The sequence below is a fragment of the Phocoena phocoena genome, chromosome 4, assembly GCF_963924675.1.
Source record: "Phocoena phocoena chromosome 4, mPhoPho1.1, whole genome shotgun sequence".
Lineage (NCBI taxonomy): Eukaryota > Metazoa > Chordata > Mammalia > Artiodactyla > Phocoenidae > Phocoena > Phocoena phocoena.
The window spans coordinates 126,779,373-126,798,202 of record NC_089222.1 but is presented as its reverse complement, the minus strand read 5'-3'; positions in this window follow the sequence as shown (position 1 = coordinate 126,798,202).

Genomic DNA, 18,830 nt, shown 5'->3' with positions numbered 1-18,830 from the left:
AAATCAACAACTTTTACAAAGGTTCATATTTATTAAGGAGGGACAATAAGGTATTTTTTATACTAGATGATAGTGTACACACAGGGGTGTTTCAGAAGCTGAATTGGGAGGTTGCAGCAAATAGACTGAGATAGATTTCAGTGAACAAAAAGATAATCAAAAAACCAAGTATGTAAGATCTTCAAAGAGAAAGTGAGAGCAAATAATATTAAATACTGCAAGAGACTGAGCTGGATGAGAAATTAAAGAGGATGTTATACTCAGTAAATTGGTTATCGGTTATCTTTGAAATGTAATTTTATTGCAGTGGGAGAGAGATACTGCATATGGAGGAGTGACTGTGTGGTAAAAAAGAGAAGACACCAAAGGTAAAAGTCTCTAAAACATTAATGGATTTTTAAAAAACTGCTACTTTTGTGATGCTTTTAAATAATTTGTTCTGTGACCTTTATAATATTTCAAAGATAAGAGTTCTCAGTAGATTGAATTTTCTTAAATAAATTTTCCCAGTGTAGGAATGTCACACTATTTGACCTTTTAATATTTGATAAAATACTCACAACTTCTTTTAGATTGATTTTGTTCTTTTAATCCTAACAGATTTTACATTTACACCATTTTGAACTAAAAGGTGAAATTGTGAGAGCCGTATTTTCTCTAACCAAATCAGCTCCTCCCAATATATATAGGCAATTTGGGAACAATGATTCTTAGAGAATGAAAGTGTGACAGAAAGAGAACTGGGACTCAGAAGTCATTGTGCTGAAGCTGAGACCAAAGGATGGATTGGATCACTGAGCTTCATAGAATCCAAGCGTGAAAAGATCACACATCTTCATTTGCAATGGATTTTAGCCCGTAAATATACATTTGTAAAGATTTACTCTTTACAAACCTTGAGTAACTATATATATTGATTTCCTTAAGTCTGCAAACCAGTTCATCAATGGAATACAGCAGCATTTGTGGATCCACTCATTGGATTCAGCTTAGTTACTCAAATTTGCAGGTGGAAAGACAGATCCAGTGCTTTCCAGTTAGAACTAGATTTCTCTTAAATTATCCCATTCTGTTTTTTTTGTTTTTTCAATAGCTGTGAAGTAGACATACACACATATTGCACACATGTATAATATACATATACATGCTTATCTGTGTGCATTCATGCCATATTTATATGTTCACATTTACATCATATTCATACTTATTTCCCAAATATATCTTCCTATGACCCCATTCACTAGTTTTGCATTTAAAACAAAGTTGATGCATTCTCTAAACAATAGCCCATTGAAATGAGCTTTTTTATCAATCTGTGTCAATTATTTATTAATCCAAAATACTACTAGATTTTTATCCTTATAATAGGGTTTTTAATTCAGTTACTATTTTAGTTGACTAATTCTTAATATGAATTTTAAAAATATATAAATATATATTAATATGTGTCCCCAATATTGAATTCCAACCTATTTTCTTATCCTTCTAAAGAAGATATTCCATAGTGATGAATGTGACGAAACCTCAGGGCCTCATTCACCATAGCTAGAGTAGCAGAACGAGTAACCTGCCAAAAACTTCAGGCATTAATTAAAATCCTCCATCAGCGTATAAGAGCTGCCTGTAGGATTGATTGTTACTCTTTAAAGTTGCAAATCTCACAATTTTTCTTTGATTTCCAGAAAGACTTTACTTGCATCATGGACACACAATAGACCATATTGAATAAAATTATTTTTCACTTTAATTACAAGGATTATTAGTCCACAGTTCTGATATTCTTTGAGTTCTCACACAACCAGAAATAAAACCAATCTTCTTTCCATCATCATCATCATCTCTCTAAACAAATTATTCACATCTTTTTGACAATCCAAGTATTTTCTAGTTACCAATAACAAAATCCATTCAACTCCTCTTTAACAACTTTATTTCTAGACACATTAAGCAATTCATCCCTCTCAAAAACTTTAGCAATGTTGTGTTGAGAAGTTGAATGTATGGCTTCTATGGTAGAATGATTTTTCCAGAGATGAGCTCTCCGATATATCCCATTCTTCATGCTTTCCTTACAATGTAACATTGACTCTCTTCCTTTGAGAGACTGGACTTATGCCCCTTTCCCTTCAATCTGGGAAGAACTTTATAAATGCTTCTGCCAAAATAATGAAGCAGAAGTCATGCTGCTTTCTTTCTGAGACTAGATCATAAGAGACCACACTATACTAACCTTCTCACTCATGCTTTTGGAGTTGCAAAAACCTCCATGTAAGTAGTTCAGCTACTTTACAGCCACACTGCAGAAACCATGGGAATAGACCACAAAGAGGTAGGGAAAGATGTCCAAGGAGCTCTGGTTGCTCCAGCCTCCAGCTATTTAAGTCTTCCTGGACCAAGCAGTTGAGTGAAGAGGTCTTTGAAATGATCACAAACCCAGACACTCTCTGACTGCATCATGAGCAATCTGATGAAACTCACAGCCATAAACTTCCAGCTGAGTGTCTCCAAATTTCCTGACTCACAGAAACTATAAAAAATAATAAATTACTACTATTTACACAACTAAGCATTGGGGTGATTTGTTATATGATGATAGATAACCAATACAGTTACCAAAAAAATGGATTCACTTTTGGAATATCAAAAATATCACTTTTGTTAAATGCATAAATTAAAAATAAATTCTACTTTAGTCTTGTACTTACTATAGTGTGCCACATCTGATGTCTCTAGTATGTGATAGTAAACATCATATGAAGTTACTATTGTCTATGAACTTTAAATTTATTCTTTGCAATTTTTTATCCCCTTTGGTCGTGGGGATTCAAGTTACCAAGACACACACTAAAATGCAAGTTCAGTGAAAGCAGATGTGTTTTATTTCTGTAATCTTTGTATTGTCAATACTTAGTATGGCACTTAGCATAGACCATATTAATTTTGTTGAATAATACATTGTTCCATAGATTTTTCATGTGCTTTGTTATAATCAAAAATATTTTTAAATCAGTGAGTTGAACTATTAGTATGATAATCTTGTGATTAGTTTTAACTTAACTAATCAAAAAGACCAGCTTGGTTTTTAGAGAAATTCTGAATGTTTTTTCTATCCAGAGTAATACAAGCAAATGTGCTGTATGAAATAAATATGATGTCAGTGCCTTTTTCTGCTTGTTTGCTAAAGTTTTCTCTCTAATCAGGCTTATTCACAGCTGAACTTTTAGTCATGAATATTTTTCATCTCCTATGTCTGGTTATTTAAAGGACAGTCCTCCATTAAAACTAACACGTGTGTTTATAAAATGTTTGGGTTGAGTCATAATGGCTCTGTTTGATGTACAGGAAATAAGTGGGAATGCAAAATGTGATTCTGGTTACCACTGAAACTAGACTTCAAAGTTGGAAAATGTGTTAGCCACTCTCCTGGAAGACAGAACAAGGATCACTGAAAATATGTTTATATGAGGTGTAAAAAGTATTGCAGCCACAGATGAAGTCTCAGAGAAGGATGGGCTAGTAAAAGGAAATCTAAGTGCTTGGATGGAAATGGGGCACTGAAATAAGAGACCAAATAGAAAATTGTCTCAATAATTTCTCAAGGCAAACGTGGTTCACTTAAAGACTGTTTCTCTAGAGTGTAGACAGGTCCATACACCACTGTCAATTCTTAAAACTTTCAATCTGTGTGATAAGAAATAATTACATGACTATCTAATTGTAACCTCAAAAGTACTGAAAGTGAGCTGAAGAATAAGATGGCAGAATCACCTCCTGGAGCTAGTCTGGCCATCATTTTTTTGTTTTTCAGCCCATGCAGACACATCCTTTCTTGTTCAGCACAGCATGCCCAGACAACAGCTAGGAATGTGTTTGAGGGTCTAGTTAAATAATTTTTCATATTTATTTAACACATAAATGGATGACTGTCATGTGTGGATAATATCAAGAATAGAGTGGTGGTGAGGATGCAATTTATGGAACATTTTTATAATGCATTTTATAAGATGTCCTGCTGATCTTTTTCCCTTTATCTGTATGCCATACTGTATAGCAGATACTGGATACTTGGAGACAATAGACTTTATTTCCTTGACAACAGTTATCATCTTTTTAATAGTAGAGCTAATGTGAAGTTTTTAAAGTTCAGTATGTGGTAAAAAAAAGTCTATTTAGAATTGCTTGAATTTAAAATTAGCATTATTAAAGTTATAAATTACCTGGGTTGTAAGAAATTGTTAAGGTAAAATATATGTTTTATTATTCTACTTATTAATCAAATTAATTAATCTTTACTTCTCATTGATTAATATTAACTTAATGCATTTGGAAATAATTAAGCCATCTTAAACAGTTTGTACTCTTTGTGACTTAATTATATTCCCTTAGGCCTCATAAACTGCAGTTATAAATATAATGTTTTCATTTTATGTTAAGCACTTCCAGTATGTAATAGAGCAAACATGTGAGCATAACAAACAAAATTCTGAAATAATTAAACAGTTTTTGTAAGTCTGAGTGTTTCCTTCATTTTATGTCAATCTGAAGACATTCTTTTAGCATATTTTGTAGCAAAGTTTTACTGATTTTTTTTCTTTAAGTATCTGAAAATTATTTATTTCTTTTGTTTTTTAAAAAATATATATATATATATATTTTTTTTTTTTGTGGTACGCGGGCCTCTCACTGTTGCGGCCTCTCCCGTTGCGGAGCACAGGCTCCGGACGCGCAGGCCCAGCGGCCATGGGTCACGGGCCCAGCCGCTCCGCGGCATGTGGGATCCTCCCGGACCGGGGCACGAACCCGCGTCCCCTGCATAGGCAGGCGGACTCTCAACCACTGCGCCACCAGGGAAGCCCTAAAGTATATTTTTACTGTATATAGAAATCTGCATTTAGTTTCCAGCCCCCCCCCCCCACCAACCCCTGAGCTTTAAAGATGTTGTTCTAATGTCTTTTGGTATCTGTTGTTTACTGCAAGTCAGCTGAAATTATTTCCATCTCTTTATGTAATGTGTTTAACTTTGACTGTTTTCCAGACTTTCTGCTTATCTTTGGGTTTTAGTTGTTTGACTAGAATGGGTTCAGTGAGGTTTTCTTTGAGGTTTGCTGGATTTCTTCAATCTGTAAGATAATTTTTTCAGATTTAGAGAATATTTAGCTACTTTTACTTTAAATATTTTTTTCAGTCCCCATTCTGGTTATTCTGCTTATGGAACTCCAGATATGCATATGCTAGCTCTCTTGATATTTTCCCACAGATTACAGTGTTCATTTATTTTATTTTATTTTTCTATCTGTTCTAGTTAGATGGTTTCTGTTGATCTATGTTCAAATTCTCAGACCATTTTCTGACATCTCCAATATGGTGTTAAATTTAACTTGAAATACTGTACTTTTTAGTTGTAGAATTTACATTTGCTCTTTCATATAGTTTCTATTTCTCTGCTCATATTCTGCATGTGTTCACTCATTATGAGAATATTTATCTTAAAACCTTTGAATATATTTATAATGAATTCTACAAAGTTCCGGTCTGCTAATTTCTAAGGATACTTAGAGCGACTGAAATTCTATTGCTCTGCTGGTGAGAGACAAAATTTGTACCACTCCTTTGAAAATCTCTTTGACAGTATCTATTCACATCAAAACATATACAATTGTTCATTGAATCAATGCACATATCCTACACCTCAGGGAGTACTGCTGCTTTTATTATAGAGTGCTTTGCCTTTGATTAAAGAATAGGGAAAAGTAGAGCTGATCACAACTAGTATCCTTTTCACCATACACTTTATTCATTTATTTATTTATTTTTTGATTGCAACTTGAAACCACATTAAATTATTGGAACAATCTAATGGAACTATTATGACATTAATATTTTATTTTAAAAAAGCACTTTGTATTACAGTATGCTATTGTACATTTTGGAGTAACAGGGAAGTGTTTCCAGTTGTAGTTTCACTTGTGTTTTGAATTAGCATCAGTACTTTAGTATTTCAGAAGTTAAGATTATTATGTTTCTTTCTATAAAACTGAGTCTGTACATCTTGATAGACCTGCCTTAGGAGTAAAGGAAATAGCTTTTTTTCAGGGAAATGCACACACACACAATGCACACATACAAATGGAGTTAGATGAGGTTGTCAGTGACAGATTGTAGTACAAGATGTACATAAAATTTGTGATATTCTCTTGGGGCCTAGGAGGGTCAACACAGTATATCTGTGGATGGATTACTCACTTGTTTGTGATCGTCTCACTTCTCTATCCAACTTTATACTATGCGTTTTTATGGTATTTGAACAAAGCAAGTAATTCTAATCATTAAGTGATGTGTGTTTTATTTATTTATATTTATAATACTTCTGGAGAAATGTTTACATCAACATTGAATTTTCATGTAGATTTGCAGTATTTCTCCTTGAATATGCTTGATGTTTAATTTTTTGTTTTTTAGATTTTTTTTTTTGATGTGGATAATTTTTAAAGTCTTTATTGAATTTGTTGTAATATCACTTCTGTTTTACGTTTTGATTTTTTGGCCTCTAGGGATGTGGGATCTTAGCTCTCCAACCAGAGATCAAACCTATACCCTCTGCATTGAGAGAGAAAGTCTTAACCACTGGACTGCCAGGGAAGTCCCTGCGTGTTTAGTTATTAACAAAGTGTTAGCAACAGGATAACTGACACAAAATATATGAGCGGTTTTGAAAAATAAAACACCTTTGTACTTTTTTTGTTTATATTGATCTACCATTTGATTTTGTCTAATGAAGAATTTGATGTTTTCTGAAGTGGTTTCTTCTCCAGGTGGCCAAACACAGTGTTCCATTGGATGACACAAACCTAACAGATTCTAGAATAGAGATTTAGATATAAGGATGGTTGTGAGTTTTGTTAAATGAGTCAATTTTTAAATTAAATTATATGTTGATAGATCATTTTTTTTGTCCAAAAATTCTAATTTTATTCCATGTTGCTTTAGATACTTACTATGGGAATTTTACCATAGTAATTAATTTCTATCAGTCTAAGTTAAATATGAGCAATTCATCTGCTGAGTGTGATTCTGAGAATGAATCTAATAACCAGAGATAACAATATCAGAATATAAGTTTTTCTTGGTGTTCAAAATACTTTTTCTACATCAAAGTGCAGGTTATGGGGAGCCTATTTTTTCTTAGGAGACAGAATATAGTTTATATTTATTATTAAATTCTTCTTCCTCGTTGATCTTCTAATAGTACCTCCTCAAAACACATTTTTTGATTCTTTCATGTAAGTCTGTGTATATCAGTTTAAAAAAAATCCTTTATTAATATATTTCAACTCCCACTAAACTAAGCCCTATGAGGGTAGAATCTTGGTTTTATTCCCCTATATCCAGAATGCCTCATCCTTTGAGAATGATTGGTACAGTCCAATGTTTGCTGATGAATGACTTAAGTTTCACTTAGATTTGGACACTTGTAAAATGGCTAAATGGCTAAAATTTAGCTATATAACTGTCAGCATAACCTACATAACTGTTTTCAATTTGAAGATAAGACAGTAAAACTTCAAGTATAATACATCCAGGAAGGGAGCTACTGAGAATGGTCTACTTGCTAATCATTAAATATCCGTAGGAAGACACGATGTCACATTTTAGGCTCAAAGTTGGCAGATATGTATGAAAATTGTGGAATTGTGCTAGCTAGCTCCATGAGGAGTGTTAAACCAACACACTGACAATGAAAAGCAGTAAGTTAGAAGTTACATTTCTTAGATCATTCAGACAATAAATTAAACAGCTCTTGGAAGTGCTCTACCTAAAAATTTCTTAATAAGTCAGATAATAAATATTATCTTCTTTTTAGGTCACTTTGATTTTGGGTTTTATTATTGCACCTGAGTCATCAAAAATAATAAACTTCTTAAATGTTTTATTTAAAAACTTTTTGTTAACTTGTGTTCAAATACTAATGTTTTAAATCTATGAAATGGCTATAAATGCTACATCTAAATAATTTTAATTGTCTTACGCCTAATGTGATGAAGTAAGATTTAAAGATTCAAGCAGTAAAAATGTTGTTAAGAATGCCTCAAAAAAATGCCATATGAAAATAAAAAAGAAAGATTATGAAAATACACCACTAAATCACCAAATTTTATCATCTGGTGAACCAGCAATAAAATTAGCAGAGATAATGTTTCTCTTTGTGTTGCTTCTGCTAGTCTGTAAATATAGCCCTAGTCTATACACACATACACATACACATACACACACACACACACACACACACCACACACATACATACACACATACACACACACGGCAGAGCTGATAGCTATGGAAGGGCTGAGTCATGAGAAGGTCATTTATGGAGAGTGACATTAATGATGGAATAAGAGATCCTCCAGTCATACACTTTGTCAGCAATAATTTGCCAGCCATCCATGGGCACACGTGACTTTCTGGCAGCTTTGGGATCCAGGTAGGAGATTTTGAAATTTCAGTGAAGTCCAAGATTGAAGAGAACCATTTTCATAAGTCAAATCTGCAGCTGGCTGGCTGACTTGCTGACCATCGTCCCAGCTATAGACCCCAAAACAACTCCATACCCTTGAGGTCTCAGCTACAACTCTGTTTGACCTTGAACTTGTCAATAAAACAATATGCCAAGGAACCCAGAAGGAGTCCCATTCACTCATGCCTCAGGTAATAGGCACACAGACGTTTGTCCTGGCTGTAGACCCTGAAGGAACCCGTGACCTGGCTCCAAATCCTCTCAGCCATGGTCCAGGAGGCCCTAGAGTTAAGTCTGTAAAATTGAGTCTGGTTATAAATTCTGAAATGGCTCTGTAAATGGGCTCCAGTCTCTCCCAGCTGCAGTCCATGAGCAGTCTTTCTAGCCTTGGGACCTTGTGGGAGATGCTGTTGCCTGTGTCCTTAGAGATCCTGAAAGGAACATACACTCAGCTCCAGCCTTTCCCAGATTTAGTCTGTAAGCTGTACTGCCAACACAGAGACCCAGCAGGAAACACTCCCTTCTGTGTCCCCAGAGATCCTGAAATAACGCTGTACTGAGCTTTAGCCCCTTCCAGCCATAGTAAGGAAGCAGTCCTGCCTACTCAGGGATCCAGCGGGAGTCATACCTTCCACACACCTAGTAACAGACCCACTGTCTGAGGACCCAACTGCAGACCTTTAAGTGAACCCTTATCCCAGTATCAGCTACTAAAGTCCTGGAGGTAGTCTTGCCCATCCAAGGACAAGACAAGATCCATGCCTGCCTAATCCCCTGGTAATAAGCCCACTAACCACAGACCAACCAGCTACAACCACCAACTACAGCTCCAAACCAGTATGACTGTGATTTCAGAGGTAAATCAATGAGCCCAGGGAATAGACAGGAGGAAATTTTACCATTCAAAAGCAGTCTGTAAAGACTGGAAGAGGTGTTTGCTCCTTTAAATGTCCAGGCACCACACAAAAAAACAGGCAAATGTGATACCATCTAAGGACACTAATAAAGTGCTGGTAACCTACCCCAGTGAAATGGAGATCTATGAATTGCCTGAACAAGAATTCAAAATAATTATTTTATGGAAACTTGGTGAAGTGCAAGAAAACACAGACATTTAAACAAAATAAGGAAAAATGCATGAACAAGATTAGATGTTGCATAAAGGAATAAAACCATAAAGAAAAGAACCAAACAGAAGAACACAATGACAAAACAGAAAAAAATCAATAGAAAGCTTCAATAGCAAACTCAGTTATGCAGAAGAAAGAATAAGCAAATCAAATTATTTGAAATTAGCAAGTTAGAAGAAAAAAAAGAAAATAGGATGAAAAAGAGTGAAGAAAGCCCACATGAATTATGGGACACCATTAAGCAAATGAACATTCCCATCCTGGGAGTCCAAGAAGGAGAATAGAGAGAAAAGGGCAACAAGATTATTTAAAGAAATAATAGTTGAAAAAGTCCTAAATCTTAGAGAGATATGGACATCCAGATACGGAAAGCTCATGACTGCAAGCAAGATCAACCCAAAGTATATTACCTCAAAATACATTATAATCAAAATGTTAAAAGTCAATGAGAAAGAGATAGTTTTGAAAGCAGCAAGATAAAAATGACTAATCACATACAAGGGAATCCCCATAAGGCTATGAAAGGATTTCTCTGCGAAACCTTGCAGTCCAGGAGCGAGTGAGATGATAAATTCAAAATGTCTAAAGGAAAAAAAAAACAATAACAACTGTCAACCAAGAATATTATACCTAACAAAGTTGTCCTTCAGAAATGACAGAAAGACAACCTCAGAACAAATGCTAAGAGAGTTTGTCACTATTAGACCTGCTTTATAAGATATGTTAAAGGGAGTTTTCCAAGTTGAAATGAAAGAATGCTAAGTAACAACATAAAAATGTATAAAAGCATAAAACTCCCTGGTAAATGTAAATATATAGTCAAATTCAGAATACCCTAATACTGTAATGGTGATGCATAAATCAATTTTATCTCTAGTATAAAACTTAAAGACTATAGTATTAAAAATTAATATAGCTACTATAATTTGTTAATGGGTGCACAATATAAAAATATAAGTGTAATATCGGTTGCATAAAATATGGAGGAAGAAGTAAAATTGTAGATCTTTTGTAAGCAATCAAAGGTAAGTTGTTTCCAGCTTAAAATAGATGGTTATATATATAAGATATTTTATGTAAGCTTGATGGAAACCACCAAGAAAAAAAAGAATCCTATAATAGATACACAGAAAAGAAAGAGAAAATAAAGCACATCACTCCAAAAAATAAATTACAATGGAAGATAGCAAGAGAAATATAAAGGAACAAAGGAAATTTAAAAAAAAATCAGAAAATAATTAACAAAATGGCAATAGTAAGCCCTTATCTATCAATAATTACTTTAAATGTAAATATAGTGTCCTCCCATCAAAGGACAGAGTGGCTGAATGGATAAAAATTACAACATATTGCCTACAAGAGACTCACACAAGGTTTAAGCACACACACAAGTGGAAAGTGAAAGAATGGGAAAAGATATTCCATTTAAATAGTAACTAAAAGAGAGGAATAGTGTGTGTGTGTGTTTGTGTATATATATATATATATATATATATATATATATATATATAATCAGTCGCATGAGATAAAGAAGGTCAGTATATAGTGATGAAGGGGTTAATTCACCAAGAAAATACAACAATCATAAATATATATGCACCCAACAATAGAACACCTAAATATTTAAAGCAAATAATAATAGACTGAAGGGAGAAATAGACAATAATACAATAAGAGTAGGGGACTTCAATAACAGACCATCCCTACAGAAAATCAGTAAGGAAACAGTGGACTTGAGTAACACTTTATACCAAAGGATGTAACAGACATACACAAAACATTTTATCCAAAAGCCCCATAATATTACATAACATACTCTTGAAAATGAGTTGGAGGCATCACACTTCTGATTTCAAACTATACTACAAAGTATACTAATAAAACAGTATGTTACTGACATCAAAATAAATGCATAAACCAATGAAATATAATCAAGAGGCCAGAAATAAGCCACACATATATGGTCAAATAATATTTGACAAGAAAGACAAGAATACTCAGTGTGGAAATGATAGTCTCTTAGTTAAATGGGTTTGGGGAAACAAGAAATTCACATGAAAAGTGTGAAATTGAACCCTTATCTGACACCGCTCAAAAAAAAACAAGGGCTTCCCTGGTGGCGCAATAGTTGAGAGTCCGCCTGCCAGTGCAGGGTACACGGGTTCGTGCCCCGGTCCGGGAAGATCCCACATGCCATGGAGCAGCTAAGTCCGTGAGCCATGGCCGCTGAGCCTGTGTGTCCGGAGCCTGTGCTCTGCAACGGGAGAGGCCACAACAGTGAGAGGCCCACATACTGCAAAAAAAACCCCACAAAACAGAACAACAACAACAAAAAAAACCCCTCAAAATAGACTAAATACTTAAGTGTGAGCCATAAACTATAAAATTCCTAGAGGAAAACATAGGGTAAAAATTCTTTGATGTTGGTCTTGGCAATGTATTTTTTTTATTATGGCTCCCAAAGCACAAGAAACAAAAAGAAAAGTTAACAAGTGGCAATAAATGAAATTAAAAAGTTTCTGCATGAAAAGGCAACCTGCAGAATGGGAGAAAATATTTGCAAACATATATCTTATAAGGGGTTAATACCCCAAATTCATAAAAATCCTCATACAAGTTAATACCAAAAATTAATAACCTGATTAAAAAGCGGGCAAAGGACTGAAATAGATATTTTTCCAAAAAAGACATACAAATAGCAAACAGGTCCATGCAAAGGTGCTCAACATCACTAATCACAGGGGAATGTAAGTCAAAACCACAATAAGATATCCCCTCACACCTGTTGGAATGGCTATTATATAAAAGATAAGAGATAATGAGTAATGGCAAGGATGTTCAGTAAAGGGAATGCTTGTGGATTGTTGTTGACAATGTAAATTAATAAAATCATTATGGAAAACAATATGGACTTTCCTTAAATAATTAGAACTACCATCGGATCCAGCAAACCCATTTCTAGTTATATATCTGAAGGAAATGAATCACTAGATCAGGAGATATCTTTACCCCCATATTCATTGCAGCATTATTCAGAATAGCCAAGATATGGAAACAACCTAAATGACCAGCAATGGAAGAGCAAATAAAGAAAATTTAGATAGATCGATAGATACATAGATAGATACATAGATAGATAGATAGATTGATTGATTTTTACTCAGTCACTAAAAAGTAGGAAATGTGGCATTTGTGACAACATGGATGGACCTTGAGGGCATTAAGCTAAATGAAATAAGTTAGATAGAGAACAACAAATAATGTATGATCTCACTTATAGGTGGAATTTTAAAAAGTCAAACAGAAACGAAGAGTAGATTGGTGGCTGCTATGGGTTGGATGGTGGTTAAAATGAGGTGATGTTTGTCAAAGAAAACAAACCTCCAGTTACAAGATGAATAAGTTCTTGGGATCTAATGTATAGCATGGTGACTATACATAATAACACTGTACCGTATAACTGAAATTTGTTAAGAGAGTAGATCTTAAAAATTATCACCACAAAATAAAATGATAACTATGTGAAATGATGGATATGTCAACTAGCTTACTGTGGCAATTACTTTGCAGTGTATATGTATACCAAATCATCGTATTGTACACCTTAAACTTACACAAAGTTATGTGTGAATGATATGTCAGTAACTCTGGAAAAATACATGAAAATGAAAATCATTTATGAGAAGAGAAGACAAACAATATCTTAGGATTTTCCCCCCCAATTTCACACGGTTATTTTGGGAGCAGTCTTTACTGAGAACCAGAAGCTTCTCTTACAAAAATCTCAAAGAGGGTGTCATGAATTGAGTAATAGATGAAGACAACAATATCTAGCAAACAAGACACAAGCTATTATCCTCATAAAGAATAAGAGCTCTGCCATCTATGTGGTTTTAAAGCAGAGGAAGTATATGCATGAAGCAGTTAATTACCAACATAACAACTAGATATTCAGAATTTGGAGATTGGCAGTGAGTACAATCACATAATCTGTCATATCAAACACATCTAGTATTGAAAGAAAATCAGTCCTTATTTTGCCCTACCAATAGCACCACAGTTAAGTAAACACAAATATTAATAGAAAACAAAGAGTAAGTTTTTTGACAATATAGGACTGTGATTTCAGGGTTTATGCTATCTCAGATCAAACTCTAGCTCTGTTATTCCTGGTGTGAAATTGCAAGGATTAAAGGAGATGATGCATTTAAACCCTTATACTTGTAGTCATTCATTAAATGCTAATTATCATCATTATTGAAATAGTTGATAACACTTCAATAATTAACCACTAATATATTTATCAGAAAGGTAAATTTGTAATTATAAATGTAATAAAAGAAAAAAATAAAATAGTTTTATGGTTCTCTAAAGCCTGTGGAGTTACGGATGATCCCTTGAGAAGGTGTTATTTAGACAAGGATAACATATCAAGGAAGTAGGGTAGGGGCAGGGAGAAAGTATAAGAATAGGTCTAGGGGACTACTTGAGTGGAGACCTTGAGGCTGAAGGGATATGGCATTGTGCAGAATTTTGACAGCTGTGTGTTGAGTACTGTTAGTATAGATCATGCATATATGATACATTAATATATATACAGCTATATTTTCAATAAGAGAGGGAATCTTGTTGGTTTTATGCTTGTGAGAGTAGTAATATTATACCCAACAATTAGCACAGATTTTAGCAAAAGCTTTTCTCTCCATAAATACTGATTGAAATATTATTTTACACATACATGCAAGCACACAAACACAAACATGTTTATTATTTACAATAAGACTATATGAATATTTAGGAGAAAAATTGTGCATTTGGCTGCTTATTTAAGGTGAGCTGTTGTTGGGTACTCATGGAAGAGGGAGGTAACATTAACAGAGGACTTGAGTAAGGTGGTCATTTAGAGATGACTGATGTAAAAGGGACTTTCTAAGAAATATAAATATAATGACAATAAATATAGTATATTTTGACTTTATTTAATATTGTATACAAATTTATATATTCTATTTTGTGCCTTGTCCACATATATAAACAAAGCATTACTAGTGGGCTGAATTCGGAAGTATTAAAATTTTGAAATAACCATATTGGTCAAAAAGAACATTTTTTAGTGGCTGCTATAGAGAAGTAAATGAATTGATCCCTGGGACCAGTTACTACATGGAGTTCTAATGATTCTTTAGCTAGTTTTTGTACATTGTAATTAACATTTTGAAAGTAGTTTAGAGCAGATGAAGTTCTTTTTTTCTGTTCATAACTCCTTTTTCTCTCTCATTTTGGGTTAAGTCAATTATTCCTAGGGAGTATTGTTGCATAAAATATATCATTTCTTTGGATAAAGAAAAAACACAGAGATGGGGAATGGAAGAATTTTCACTTTATTTCATTAGATATTGTTTTATTTTCCTGACCCTAAATGTTTGGTATGGGCAAACTTATTTTATGTTGTGGTGTTTAAAGTCTCTGTCATCTAAGTAACAGAGACTGCTTTTTATTAAATGAATTTAAAAATTGTTCCTTGAATGATATTACACAGAAGTCATCTGCTTTTAGAGAGTCAAAACTGTACATATATAATATTCCTACTAAATTGTTACTTATAAAGATAAATTTAATATGTTTGTGCTTAGGAATTCCATTGATATTTATGTATAGCTTTATAAAATAATTTTAGTACTTTTGACTGAACAAAAAGACAGTTATATTTCTAGCCTTTATTCCTTGATATCTGTTTTGTATGAGGCTATTTTGGTAAAATAATATTTTCTTTACCATATGCCAGGATACAGAAAAGGTAGAGGTATTTATGATGAATAAATTTTGCAAGCAAAATGTTAAGACCTAAACCAAATTTTTTAAAAACTCTGAGCATTTTCACTGATAATAAAGCAAACCAAATAATATACCACCCAATATTATTTTTTGTGATTCTTATAGATAATAAATAAAGCAGAAATATTTTAGAAAGTTCAAATGTTTTAGTAAAATTAGTTCAAAACTTGTTTCTTTAATAAATGCAAATATTAAAATGTAAATGTTATATATAGCATATATGTGTTTATAATATGTTTTTGTTTTTTTCTGATTGATGCAATGAAATTAAAAATACAATGAAACATGAAGCATGCTGAACAAATAATGTACACATTTCAAGATATATTATTTTGAGAGTTATTGAAAGCCATTTAAACACTGGTTTTATTTGCTTCTACCTTCTGACAAATAGTCAATAAAATTATACTATATTATATCTTTAAAATATTGAAAATATATTTATATGGTACCGAGTAGATTCTAGGATGCTTTTTCATATATTTAATTCACTTACAATTTAACTCCTTTATCAATCGACTAGAGAGGTATTAGTTGCCTCATTTTACATATAATGGAACCAATGTTCAAAGAAGCTCAAAACTGCAAGGCTAGTATGTGGTAAAACTAACACTTGAAGCTACATTATCTGAGATCCCTGTGCTTCCAAAATTCACTCATATATTTTATAATATGTTCACAAATAAATTACTTTTATATTAGATGTTATATATACATTATATTATATTAGATTATTTAATTTATATTAAAGAAATAAATGTATTTATTTAGAATACATTAAAAAGTGGGAGATTATTTGATATAGTGGATCAGGCAATGAGTTTGAGATCTAACAGGTGTCTTCAAATTTGCCTCAATTGCCTCCAGCTAAGTGATCCACAAGTTATATAATTGAGAATAAAGATGAGATACATGTAGTTATTTTATTAATTTTATTGTCTATCCAGCTCAGGTGGCAAAACCGCAATATAAAACGTTTGGGTGGCTGTGATTATTCTAAGACTCATTGTATTAGTCTGCTCAGGTTGCCATAACTAGATGCGTGGACTGGGTGTTTTAAGCAACAGAAATGTATTTTCTCATAGTTCTGGAATCTGGGAGTTCACGATCAAAGTGTCAGCATGGATGGTTCTCGTGAAAATTTTCTTTCTGGCTTGGAGAAGGCACCTTCTCCCTAAGTCTTCACATGGTTTTTCCTCTGTGTGTGTGGAGAGAGACAGAAAGATCTCTGGTGTCTCTTCCTCTTCTTAGAAGGATAGCAGCCTCACCTTTAAGATATCGTTTCACCTAAATTAACTCCTTAAAGGTCCAATCTTCAAATTCATTCTTATTGCTGGTTAGAACCTTAAAATATGAATTTGGGGCGCACACAGTTCAGTACATAACATTTATAGAAAAAATTAGATAGAGAGACCAAATAGGTAACATCATGGACCCAAACAGTATGGTTAACAGATTTGTAAGAAAACATATAAGTGTCTTTATTATAATCTACTCATTCTTTTATTCCTTTTTAAAACAAATATTCTTGAGGCATTTGCAATATGCTGGGCCAGCTTCTAGTTGCTGGAAATGACAGAGTTCACAGTTAATATTTTATCCTACTTCCCTTGGGTATCATGTGAAGCTAAGTCCATTTCAATAAAAAAAAAAAGGAAGAAGAAGCAGATTCAGTTTTTTTTTTAATTGTAATTTTTTTTGGAAAAACTTCAGTCAGATATTTTATTTCCCCCTCAGTAATACTAGCTTTATTGTTTTTATTTAATATGCAATAATTTTTGTCATTAAACAAACAGAAAATCTTATCCCCTCCCCTCATTTTAAACAAAGGAGCAATGAATAAAATTCTAGAGTTCTCTCTACACAGATTAGATTAAAACATTTTTTTTAAGTTGGATTACAAGACAAATCACAAATATCTGATGTTAACCAGGATAGGAAGACATGGACAAGCATTCTCAAGCATTGTGCATTTCAGGAAAAGTAAGAACAACTTTTCCAAAGAGCAATTTGATTGTATGTATTAAAATTTTAAACATGCTTTTAACCCAACAATTTCATGTCTAAGAAAACATATTAACTGTAACATTTTGGCTAAGATTTCTAGGGAAAGAAGCAAAATGAGCCACATATTATTCCAATATAAAAGGAACTCAGTTCATCGTAGCTGAGCCTTACATCATCCTTAGGAAGTTAAATGGTACAGCTACAATTATAGGTCCCTGATTCCTACTGTGGGTAGAGGAATGTGGAGAATTATTTCCACATGGAAAGTTACTGTTTTTTATATATTTGTCATGTCTAACTACAAATATAGTCACTGTATGGGTATTACTCTAATTTGATCAAAAGAGTAAAGAGCTATAAAATTTTTTAATTATAGTATCTACCTTCATAAGCTGTAGTTCTCACTGTTATTAAATTTCTCTTCTCTTGATGGTTAAAAGAGACTTTGAGGTTTAAGTATGAGAATAAATTTTTCTATTGTTAACTCTCACTAACAATTTGTTACTTTTTAAAAGCTAAAATTCATTAATTTTTAAGAAGTTAATCTCAGGTAAGTAAGACTATGTCTTGAGTATCTTTCTTTTTAGTACAAAAAGAACATTTAGAGGTATAATTTTAGAGAAATTAAAAGGTAGATTAGTGGCTTGTGCTTAGTTCTAAAAAGTGGCTGAAGCTCTTCAAATGTTAATTTATTAAATATATATTTATTGATTACCTACTATGTATTGGGCATGATTATAAGTATGGTTGATATAGTGGTAAAGAGGGAAGAAAGCAGCATTACTTCATGAAACTTTTATCCTAATGGTGGTGGAGGGCAGAGGGATAATAAATGTATAAATAAGTAGGAAACTACTAAGAAGTGTGATAGATAAATGTCACTGTCAAAATTAAGCACGGTGATATAATACGACAATACATGGAGTGTCTTTGATTGTATGTTTAAATAAGGCTTGGAATAGGAAGGGGCTTTTAAGATGAGACCTAAGTGACTAGAAGCAGCTTGCCTACAGATCTTGAGAACGGCTTTTATGGGATATAACTACCCTAAAGTAGACATGTTACCAAACCAAAACTTGACCCCACTCACCCACACACAGTAAAGCCAATCTACTGACACCAGGTTGTGGTGAAGGAAAGTTCAGTGTTTTATGACACCATACAAGGAGGAGTCTGTGACAGCTAGTGCTCAAAGAGCCCAAACTCTCCAATGGGCTTCAGCAAAGCATTTTTAAAAGTAAGGCAAGGGAGGGCAGTCCCAGGGTATGTGATCAGCTCATGCACAAGGCAATTCTCTGATTGGATGATGATGAGGTAAAGTAAAAAGGCCATACATAAGTTTTGCA